Source organism: Miscanthus floridulus, chromosome 1, assembly GCF_019320115.1.
Source record: "Miscanthus floridulus cultivar M001 chromosome 1, ASM1932011v1, whole genome shotgun sequence".
NCBI lineage: Eukaryota > Viridiplantae > Streptophyta > Magnoliopsida > Poales > Poaceae > Miscanthus > Miscanthus floridulus.
This window is the reverse complement of record NC_089580.1, coordinates 75,837,771-75,849,215: the sequence shown is the minus strand read 5'-3', so window position 1 is coordinate 75,849,215 and position 11,445 is coordinate 75,837,771. Positions and strand designations below refer to the sequence as shown.

At 46.1% G+C, this 11,445-nt stretch overlaps 1 long non-coding RNA gene across 1 annotated transcript; it reads left to right on the top strand.

Annotated features, from left to right (window-relative positions):
• Positions 1-8,411: 8,411 nt before the first annotated feature.
• LOC136487358 (uncharacterized) lies at positions 8,412-10,798 on the top strand. The gene is made up of 3 exons (XR_010767227.1): positions 8,412-9,027; positions 9,191-9,318; positions 10,442-10,798. It is a non-coding gene; the product is annotated as an uncharacterized lncRNA (long non-coding RNA).
• Positions 10,799-11,445: the final 647 nt, after the last annotated feature.

Genomic DNA, 11,445 nt, shown 5'->3' with positions numbered 1-11,445 from the left:
CCACACCACCCGGGCCGGGCAGGACGCTACCGACGCTTTTTCATCGGTCACCTCTTGCTCTTCCACTACACCGTCTACCCGGCCTCAAGTACAAAGCCGCCTGCTCACGCAACTCTCTTCGTGGGCCTCTTCTTCGACTTCATTGGGCCCACGCCCAAGGCCCAGTTCGCCAGGATGGTCCTCTCTAGAGGACCGAAACGGCGTCTAGAGGGGGAGAATCGGAGCCAACGGCACAGAACTCAAGGTTGGAGCATGATTGGTTGGTGGCCAAAATTCGGTTGCCAAAACTTAGGCAAAGCTAAGATTTTGGCCGTCATTTTGGTTTGGTACCAAAACTTACTAATATCTCGCAATTGGCATACTAAATCTATGACAACTATTTTTATCTAGGTTTTGGCAAATTTTTCTTGCCAAATCTTAGATATGGTAATTTTGATTATAGATGTCCAACGGCCCGGCACGGCACGTTGTGCCTACCGGGCCGTGCCGAGGCGGGCACCATGCCTGACCTACGGCCCAGGCACGGCCTGTTGGGCCGTTTATCGGGCCAGGCCAGTCCAGCGTGCCGGGCCAGCCCGGGCCTACGATGAAGCGCGAGCAGCAAGAGAGAGGGGGAAGGGGAGGAAGCGCGAGTAGTCGGAGATGCAGTGGCCGCGGCGACCTTGCCCTTGGGCCTAGATCTAGGACCCCCCGCCGTCGCGGCCGCCGAAGTGGAGGCCGGGAGGGATGCGGAGGGGGAGAGGCTGCGGCGTTTGCGCACTGGCAGCCCGTAGCGAGCCACCGCCGTAGTCGCATCGGTCCAGCCTCGATGCCGCCCGCAGCTCCATGAGCTACGGGCACCGGAGCAGCTGGGCCACGGATAGCGCAGTAGGGCCACCGGAGTAGCCCGCGTGGCTCCTGTGCCGCCGCCGCGCTGCCGCTGCACCATAGCCCCGCCACCGCACCACCGCGCCGCCGTAGCCGCCTCCCGCCATGGCACCACAGATCTGCGTGTCGACAGGCCGGATCCGGCCAAGGGGACGACGGATTCGGTCATGGCTAGGGCAGGAATCCCGCCGCCGCCCCATGCAGACCTCCACCATGGCCAGAATCCCTAACTCAGGAGCACCACTCGGAGAGAGAGAGGAGGGAGGAGAAGAGGGAAGACCCAGTCGCCGTCGTCCTTGCCTTCGGCCGGCCTGCCGTCATTGAGCTCCGGCGACGGCCGGGGATGAGAGTGCTGGGAGGCTCGGAGGCGGGGGGAGGAGTGGCGCCTCCCGATGATACTAGGCTCAGAGGCGAGGGGAGGGGTGACGGTCTCGGGGAGGGAGCGAGGGCCTGCGGCTGCGCCTCCGTGTGGGGATTGGGATTTGGGGAACGGGGTGTTAGGGTTAGGGAGGGTGCTGGCCGGTGGCAGGCCGGGCCGCCACCGGGCCTATTGTACAGGAGCGGGTCGTGCCGTGCCGGCCCACGTGCCTGGGGTAAGGCCCAGGCACGACCTGCTCCTCCAGGTCGTGCCAGCCCAGGCCTGCTCGCCGCGCGGGCCGGTCGGGGCCAAAAAAATGGGCCTTGGGCCGGGCCGACGGGCTCGGGCTGCATGGCCATATATAATTTTGATTCATCACATGATTGATGTTGGCCAAGCTCAAAGCACAAGAGTGGCCCTTTCTAATCAGCGAGGGTCTGGTGAAAAGTTCCCGATAATCAGATGCTTGATTTCATGCACTTTGCTCTTTGTAACTTTGGTAAGACAAGTTTGTCATAGATATACCATTATGTTTGTAGTGCCAGGATTTTTATGCCATTATAAGCTAGCGGTTAACTTTGAGAGAAAACGTGGATGAAAATTAGTGATACAAATGATTATGATCTGAACAATTCTATTTTCTTGACAAGGCCGATGCGAAATGAAAATTATAAATAATTCTTGATGTTTTATAGAATTTACACTAAATGTGTATGTGCCTTGTTCTTTTAAAATCCCATGTGTTGTTTGAAAACCCCATGGCAACGCAAGGGCACCCAACTAGTAAAACTAAAAAACGCTAAAAAGCTAAAAAAAACTAAAAAAAAAAGGAAAGATTTTGCCTTTCTCTAGCTGAATCCGTGAGTCCTAGGTACTCCTACCGCGTTGGGCTTAGCCGCCAGCCCATTCTTTTCCATGCCCACCATCCACCATCGCACACGGCCACACCATGTAGCATACAAGCAGGCAGATGACATTTCTTAGCATATTACATGTTGTCATTTTATATATTATAAAATAAACTATTACTAATACATCTCAATACTACAGGTTACCATTCCGATGAATCGCAATAGAATGCATTGGTATGTTGTAGTTTTAAATGGCAAGGAGGAGAAAATTCAAACGATAGATTCTTTGGCCATGACAAAAGAGATCAGTATCACGCTAGGAGCACCGCTGTATGCAGCAAGGCTCATATCGTCAAGGGCATGTAAAAGACAGAGCACACTGATGAATATGAAAGCTAATGCAAAACAGAAAAGAAAAAAAAGGAACGTCTTGTTCTTCAGCAGTACTTTTCAGCGAAGGAATAGTATTTTTTCTCTCACAACAAATCAGCATAAACCAAATTGACAAAGAGAATGCTTGGTTCAAGTCTCCACTTTATTTTATTTTATTCATCATCCGCTTAGTGGAGTTCACACAAACATAGGCCGGCATAATTAGTCACAACAGTACTAGTCGCATGTCATGGGCTAAAGGATGGGGTTGACAGTGGACAGGGCGCGGGCTGAAGGATGGGGTTGACAATGGACAGGCGCGCGGGCTGAAGGATGGGGTTGACAATGGACAGGCGCGCGGGCTGAAGGATGGGGTTGACAGTGGACAGGGCGCCCTGTGCCGTGATGACACCAAACCATGTGATCTCAATGGATTGGGCATCCTGTGCAGGGGCAGATCTAGTTGTGGGTAGGGTACCGCTGGTGAGCATAGGAGAGGCCAAGCTATACTAATATCCCTTCAAGGAGAACAACCTGACATACTTGTTTGAGAAACCAGCCACGTAGAAGTTGTCCGACCGGACGAAGAAGGATCGTAGACGCGATCGTCGGGCTCAGTGGTGACGGTGATCTTGAACATGGTTGTCGCCGTATCGAGGACGGGATGGTGCTGGATCCAGCGATCCATAGTCACGTTGACGTGAAAGTCCAGGTCTGGTAGAAATGTTGTGTAGGCTTGGCCGCCACTGGAGCCACCATGCGACTTGTTGAAGCACTCCTCGACAGCGGTACTCGCCCTGCGCACATGCACGAATTGATAAGCGGAATGAAATAATTTAGTAGCAAAGGTAGGTTATCATCATTAAACAAAAGAGCGGCACACGTGTCGTGCACAGAATAAATCTCAAGTACTAGAGCGAGATTAATAGATCGATAAGAAACGAACAAATTAAAGCCGGAACTCTAATAATATGTTTTCAGATTATGGGATCAAATGAAACTTCTACTATGCTAACTTCATGTGGATTCAGATTACATTTTCTTTTGCCTTCTCTCCTTCCAGCCAACTCCAATAATATGTTTTCCCTAATTGCACATAACAGCAACCGAAAAGCCATATAGACAAAGCATTTTTTTTTTATTTAAGGTATAGACAAAACATTAGAATTGAAGGTAGATTGTAATAAGTTTCAGAAAGATACAATTATTGTTGATTTCTGTGAAATCAAGTCATGCTGAATATGAGTAAAGTTGAGCAAAGTTAGTTTCATTAACTTTTCTCTTCTACTTCTAAAAAGAGAAAAGAGCTCGTTCACTCCCCGTGCTAGGCCAGGCCACCTCCGTAACTCCTATTTGCGCCGACATGTGGGCCACGCCCCCAATCTATTCTCTCAGCTCCCCTGCGCCCCACGCACTCCGCCCGGTCCCAGCGCCCGCCCGCGCCGCCGCCGCCGCCGTGTCACGTCCCGCGATGCCTTCGCCTAGCCACATCCCGCGACGCCGTCGTTCACTGCTCCGAGGACGGAACGCCTAGAAGGAGAAGGAGCGCCGCCCGGGCGCCTCGCTCCGCGCCGCCTGTCCCTGCTGCCCTCCCCCACCGGGACTCCCTCCGCATCGCCCGGACGTCGCCCTCCGCGCCGCGTCGCCGACGCACGAGGCAAGCCTGGCAGAGCAGGCGAGCCGACGCTACTCCCTTCTCTAGTAAAGAAAGAGCCCCCTCCCCGCTTCGACTTGCCCCCGCCGCTGCCGCCCCGCCCTCGTCTGCGCCTTCGCCTCCTCAACACAGAGCAGGAGTGCCCTGGGATCCGTGCGTCTTCATCGCCGCGTTGGCACGCAGGGCTGCAGAGGGGGCGTCGGCGGTAGGGGCAGCATAGATACGACCTCATCACATTCTCCATCGAGCAGGAGATTCGCGGCGTCCTCCTTCAGACCTCGATTCCTGTAGTCCATGACGGGCAGCTGCGGCATCCACGGCACAAGCTGCTGCCGAGGTTATGGCGGCCATCCAAAAGTCGTGGTATTGGCGGCAGCTACCAGTACCATGATGTACGTGGCGGGGGTAGTTCGTCTGTTCGTGGCTACCAAGGAGACAACGATGGCCGCCAGCACGCGCACGGCAGCCTTCAAACTCACGGTCTAGAGAACTGCACCATCGACGGTAATCACGGGGTAAGCTCCGAAGATAGCTGTTCAATTCGATTTGATCTGATTCCAGCCAAAAATCTTGTTTCTACTTTTTCCCTAAACAATATATATTATTAAATGAGTGTCAATACTAATTTACTGACCAAACTAGGAACTGCACTATTGAGAATACCCATATGGTCCTGTAGAATTAAATACTCTAGTCTAGGTACATTATGCATAAAATATCTATAGAATTTTTAGTTTGTTTTTTTACCTTACAATGAAATGTTCTCCTTCCCTTTGATTTATTTTGGTCGTGCTCCATTTGCGCCAAATTGAAGAGTTTCTAGATCTGTTCCTGTTTCTTTTCAATCCCGCGAGGCCCCAAAACAGGCCTCTGACTAACTGTGTTTGAGATTCTATTGATTTTTCTAGATTAGCTAATGAGCCATTACAGAATACATCTTTCGAAGCTATTGTCAATCTGCGGACAGTTTTCCAGTGTGTAAACTAATTCACGTGTCATTTCTGTTCGTGGCACACGGAAGCAGCATAAATAAAGTGCAACTTGATGAGTGCCCAAGTTATCAAGGAGAGAACTGTTATGTATCTTGTCATATAATGCTTAATAGTCCCCTCATATATATTGTTTTGTAATGGTGAATTCCATATGAGAGAGAAAAGACCAAGAATAACGTGCAAAAGATACTCCCGCAATTTTAAGATGCCATAATAGCTGAACTGTTTTACTAAATACATCTTCTTGAAACTTATTTGTCTGAAAGTACAGATGTATTTTCGTTTTTCCTTAGATATGGTTGTTTGCAAGCCTCGCTATTGTGAATTATGTTGGATGCACAAAGCCACCTGCTGATGCTACGAGCATGAGGTTCATTTTTGGGATCTGCTAAATTCTTACCTGATGGCAATGCATGTTTCCTCTTATTGCATCATCCAAGACATTCTTGATGCTATGAAAGGTATGCTCTCCTATAAATTAGACTCAGCATATATATTTATCTTGCATTACACCTTGGTTCAATATACAGGAATGCACTTGCAATCCAATTAGCTAGCTCTATTCAATATATTTGTTCAAATTTTACTCTTCTTTCTACGATTTTATGGTCAGTACTCAAATACATTAATTTCTACCATAGTATTCTAAAGTTGAATAGCTTTATAATTGATGGATTTTAATTTCCAGTAGCAATATACATGGTCCTTAGGTTTGTTTACAGGACTGAAAGCTTACCTGCATTATTATTATGTTTTTTGGAACAACTTATGATTTATCACCTGATAATCACAAGGTTCAGGGCACTATTTTTTTTAACAACTAGGATGATACCCGTGCGTTGCAACAGGAACAAAACAATGTCATGACATGCGTTTTAACGGAAGCAACAAAAATGCCATGATATGTTTGGTAGCCAAGCCAAAATCAAGATCATGGTAATTCAATTTTGCACATGTGTTAATGTGTTATACATGACAATAGCAAAATATAATGTTTTTCAGCAATTGTTATTTAGTTATAATATGAACAAAAAAGATATACATCGATTCAGAACACATACAAAGAGAAGATTTTGTATGAAAATGATCATATATTAAAGAAATCAGTGTGGACAATAAATTTCTTCAAATAGATTTCTATATGATTAGAACCTTAAGCATGGCATATGTAAGCTCACAAATGCCTATCAAAAAGTAGATGATTACTATAAACTATGTCACAGTGGTCTCTTTTGAATTATACATTTATCAACCAACACAAATCAGTTTAGAAATTTTGATATCATTAAACATTTAGTTACATATGTTATTGGTGCTACATGTGTGCTCCATCAATCGAGAAGAACTACATGTTACGGGCAATAAGCAATTACATGTTATGGCTAACAAGCAAGAAATAAGGTAAGCTTGTTTAGTAATGCACCAAGCGCATAAAAGAAAACATGATGTATTAAATAACCCTCAGAGCTTGATCTCATTTCATCATGATGCCACCTAGAGATTCATCTCCTTCATGCAAGTTGACAGTTGTCTGATCACCGGGCTTTCATACTGTCACACACCACCAGTGTTCCGTTGGCCCATCCATTTATAGCAAATCCAAACAGCATTGTGTTCCATGAGACCAGGTCCTCGTTGACGATGGCACTGAACACATTAGTACCACCTTTCAGTCCTCCACATCCCCGCACTTGGCATACATGTCCATCAAGCAGTTGGCCACATACAAGTAGTATGCAAACCCACTTTGGAATACCCTACAGTGGACCATCCTTGCCGCAGTAGCACAAGCATGCAGCACAGACCCAAATGTGAAGTCATCCGAATGGATGTGTTCATGTGCCAAACAAATAGAGTGAGTGCTTCATCAGCATAGCTGTTCCTTGCAAGTCCTCTGATCATTGCAGTCCATGAGATGACAGTAGTCTCAGGTACACTTCTGAAGAGAGAAGTGGCTTATTCTACATAACCAAGCTTCATGACCCATCAGTGAATTCCACAATACAATGGTCTGCACCTCCATGGACTCAAAGATCCGCATGGCATCACCAAGCAAACTGAATTTAGTATACAGGGAAATCAGGGAGTTACTGACCTCGGCCATTGCATTCCATCCACTCTGCACTACAATCTTGTGAATTGCATAGCCAGCAGATGGGTGGGGCAGCTCGTTGCAAGCATCAACAAGAGTGCAGACTGCAGAGTGTTGCATCATCACAGGTCAGCCCAGCCGTTCCATATCTTGTCGAAGAGACGCAAGCCCTGGGTAGCATTGCCGCTGCGTGAATACCCCATAAGCAACGTGTTCCAGGCGACATTATTTCGGTTGGGCATTTCATCAAACAGTTCCTGTGCAACTAACATATTTCATTTTGATATGCCAAACTGATTGAGTTTCAGTATCCTGGATCCTATGTCAATGAAGCTGAAAATTTTGATATTACACCATGTTTCAATTTCATTTTCTGTGTTCCTATTATCTGTGCAACTAACATATTTGTATCAGTTGTTAGGATGTAAGGTACCTTACTTATCATCGATCAATGCAGGCGGCCACAATGTTAGGCAGGATGATGGTGTCACAGCTGGTGAAGCATGACTACATGACCACATTGACACTTCTGTCAAAAAGTTACTTTTATTCGGGTGGGTGCTTGTGGTGGCGGGCAGGATTTATGTTTCATGATTTCTATCGTTGGATTTCATTTCAGGCAATGGAGATATGCGCCCTATTCGCTTAGCTTATAAGCCGTACTTTTTCAGCCAACGAATAATATTTTTTTCTCACAATAAATCAGCCAACAGTATTTTTAGTCATAGCTTATCAGCCAAGCGAACAGGGCAATGGAGGAAGATGGGTCAAATTGCATAGCTAGGGAAGGAGATAATCAGAACACTTTTCCCGTGGTGCTAATTAAATTCCATCCTCAAATATCGTGGTATTCCAAGGTATCCACGAATCTGTACAGAGCTGTGGGTGTAAAGCGACCTCGCCATAATTTGTGAACTATGCACAGGCCAAAACTGGAGTTGGACAATATCAACTGGTTAGCACTTCAGGTGTCCTGTCTGTTGTTTGACATTCTATTTCAATGAGATCTCAAAGATATATTTACATGTAGTTTCTTTTTTGAGAATTTTTTCAATGGTTGTCATAAAATGGACGGCTCACGAGTACCGATCCGACGGCTAAAAAAGGCAAAGGAACCAAGAGGAACCAATTTAAGAGGTACCGGGAGGAACCAAGTGCGTACTAAATTATGGGACTATACGCTCCGGGTGCATACTAAAATTGATCGGATCAGCACATGAAAAAAGTGGGATTAGCACATGAAAAAAAATGGGAAATTTTCTATTTTTGAAATTATTTTACGTAATTGAGGGTAGAACAGTAAATCAATGGTAGAAAAATAATGTTTAGAGTAGTAGGGATGATTGAAGTACTATAGTCTTTTCACGTATAATTCTCTTCGGACCAACGTAGGTCGGCCCCACTCTCTCAGTCGCTCTGTTCTTTCTCTCTGTGTGCTGTGGCGGCGGGCGGGGTGAGGACGAGGGCAGTGGCTGCGGTGGCGAGTGCGAGGGCAGGGCTACGGCTTCCACGGCATACCATCCCTCCTCACCAGTCCCTGGTGAACGGCGGCACCGCGTAGATCCGGCGATGGCGGTGGAGGAGGCGAGATCCGGCCCGACGGCGTCCGCGCTCCCCTTCGTGGTGGCGGTGGGCGTCCCCGCTGGCGGGAGGGTGCTGGCGGCGAAGTGCGCTCGCGGACGCGGCGGTCCGGGCAGCAGCCATGGCGGGGATCGACACCATGGAGGAGGACGAGGAGGGTTGTCGGGCTCCTACACCGGCACCGCGTAGATCCGGCGATGGCGGTGGAGGAGGCGAGATCCGGGCCCTGCGGCGTAGGGTTTCGCTCGCGCCCCACTCAGGTAACCTCAAGCGTCGTCTTCAATCCCAATTGCACCCGAAGCTACAAGTCTCTCAGCTTCATTTTGTGTCTAATTCGATTTGGTTTCTTCGAATGCGTTCGTTTCATCTCAGCTTCATTTTGTGTCTAATTCGATTTGGTTTCTTCGATTGCGTTCGTTTTAGATCAGCGGAGCTAGCACGAGACCGGCCATGGCACCGACGCAGGCCAAGTCAGGTCTCTTTATTGGCATAAACAAGGGACACGTCGTCACCAAGCGAGTGCTGCCGCTTCACCCGTCCGATCGCAAGGGGTAAGAATATCCGTTCCGAAGTCTCCGATCTCTTAATACTGCTCTGCGATCTCAATTGTAGGTGTAATCTAGCCTAAAGGAGCAAAATCCTGCTATTTTGTGTTGTGCTTCTTGTATATATCTTAGTTGAATTGCAGGTTATGAATTTATGATTTGTGTATTGGACATAAAAGAACGCTGACTGTTTTGTGCAATAATTTATTTTTGACTTGGTAAGAGATTGGCATTTTGGTATGGTGGATTCTGCTGGATTACATACTCTAGTGGATGACTTGCTTGGTTTTGCGTATTTGAACTGCAATGTTACTTTTGGTGTATCATTAATGTTAGATAATTGAGGTTTGATGATTGAATAATCCGAATTGTTAGGTCAAACAGGCCTGTTGCTTTTGGACGAAAAAACTATGGGCGTAGAAACATTTGTACATTGAATAGTCCTTTTTTTTAAAACGGCTTTGTTGTGTTTCTTGCCTCATCTCACCTTTGGCAATCTGGAGATTTTCCAATACTCCAAGTTGCTAGTCCTGGAGGCAGATATTAATTGGTGAGACATAACGTGAAAGCTTAGTCACATTGTGATTTTGTTTCTAAAACTTCTCACTAAATGCACCTTTTTAGCACATGATTTCTAAGCAGAAGTTTTACCTAATTTACATTATGACTGGTTTGGATTGTAAAATTGAGGCATAATGTGAGTTTGTCGCTGAATGATCTGAATTGGTCAGTCTACTAAGCTAGGTGTGGTGCTTTGGGAATGGCAAAACTATAGTTTAAAAACATTTGTGAAAATGATACCAGGATCATTACTGTAACTAATAAGCAACCCCAAAGTTCATACTGATCATCATGTCTCATCTCACCTTTGGCAATCGGAGGATTTCATTACTTCATGTCGCTAGTTCTAGAGGCAGATATTTATTGGCGAGACATGACATATAAGCTAAGTCACATTTTGATTTTGTTTCTAAAACATCTCGCTAAATGCAACTTCCTGAATCAGTTGATGGAATTTTGACATGATGCTATCTTAGTTTTTCTTAATGTTTTCTGGTTGTTAATGACTTCTTATTTTTATTTTTTAGCATCATGGTCTTATATCTTTGTCATGGCCCTTTTATTTCAGAAAGCTACCAAGAGGGTGACATTCGTCAGAAGCTTGATTAGGGAGGTTGCTGGTTTTGCTCCCTATGAGAAATGCATCACTGAGCTTCTCAAAGTTGGGAAGGACAAGCGTGCACTCAAGTTGGCTAAGTGGAAGCTTGGTACTCACAAGAGAGCAAAGAAGAAGAGAGAGGAGATGGCGAATGTTGTTAGGAAGATGAGGTGACCCAGTGGCGGATCCAAAGGGGGGGCTGGGGGGCTCCAGCCCCCCTAATTTCTTGATTTCAATGCTAATTACTGTAGCAAAAGCTTGATTTCACCGTTAAATCTTCGTGCAAATCAACATCTCTGTTGTTTTAGCCCCCCCTTATCCCGCATCCCACATCCGCCACTGAGGTGACCTTCTCTTTCCCATTTTATACTATGCTTACTATTTCATTCTGTTTCATCATGATGCAGTTTCTATGCAAGTGCAAACTTCTTTGTATTGTGTCATGAGTCTGCAATGAATCTTTTGGCACTATCTTGGTAGCAGACCTCTTAAATTCATGGTTGAATGTATGATATGATCTGTGGACAATACGATAGTAGATTGGTACCATGTCAGGGCAGGCTGGCTCATAACTGACTGTCTGTGTGTTCTTTTTTTTCATTAGCAGTTGTCCGCCAATGATTGTCAATACTGTAGCCCATAGAGCCTAAACACATTGCTGTGCGTACAATGGTTAGCTTCCGAGACCGCATACAACTGAAATAACGTACTAGCGGTAGCTACTTGGTTGAAGATAAGTAGATGAAAATAATTATATAGTTAGCTTGTTTGATATTTTAAGACAGATCAAGTACTTGCTTATTTAATTTTACTGAATTATGCAACTCAAACATGAAGCTTCTTTGGATTTCTCAACAAACAGATTGAATGATTTCTTTCTCTGATGCAATTTTGTGATGATTTTATTGGATCTTTGAATAGAAGAGAAGCATCCTGAATCTCGGAGCTCTTCACATCAAGTGATCTTTGACACA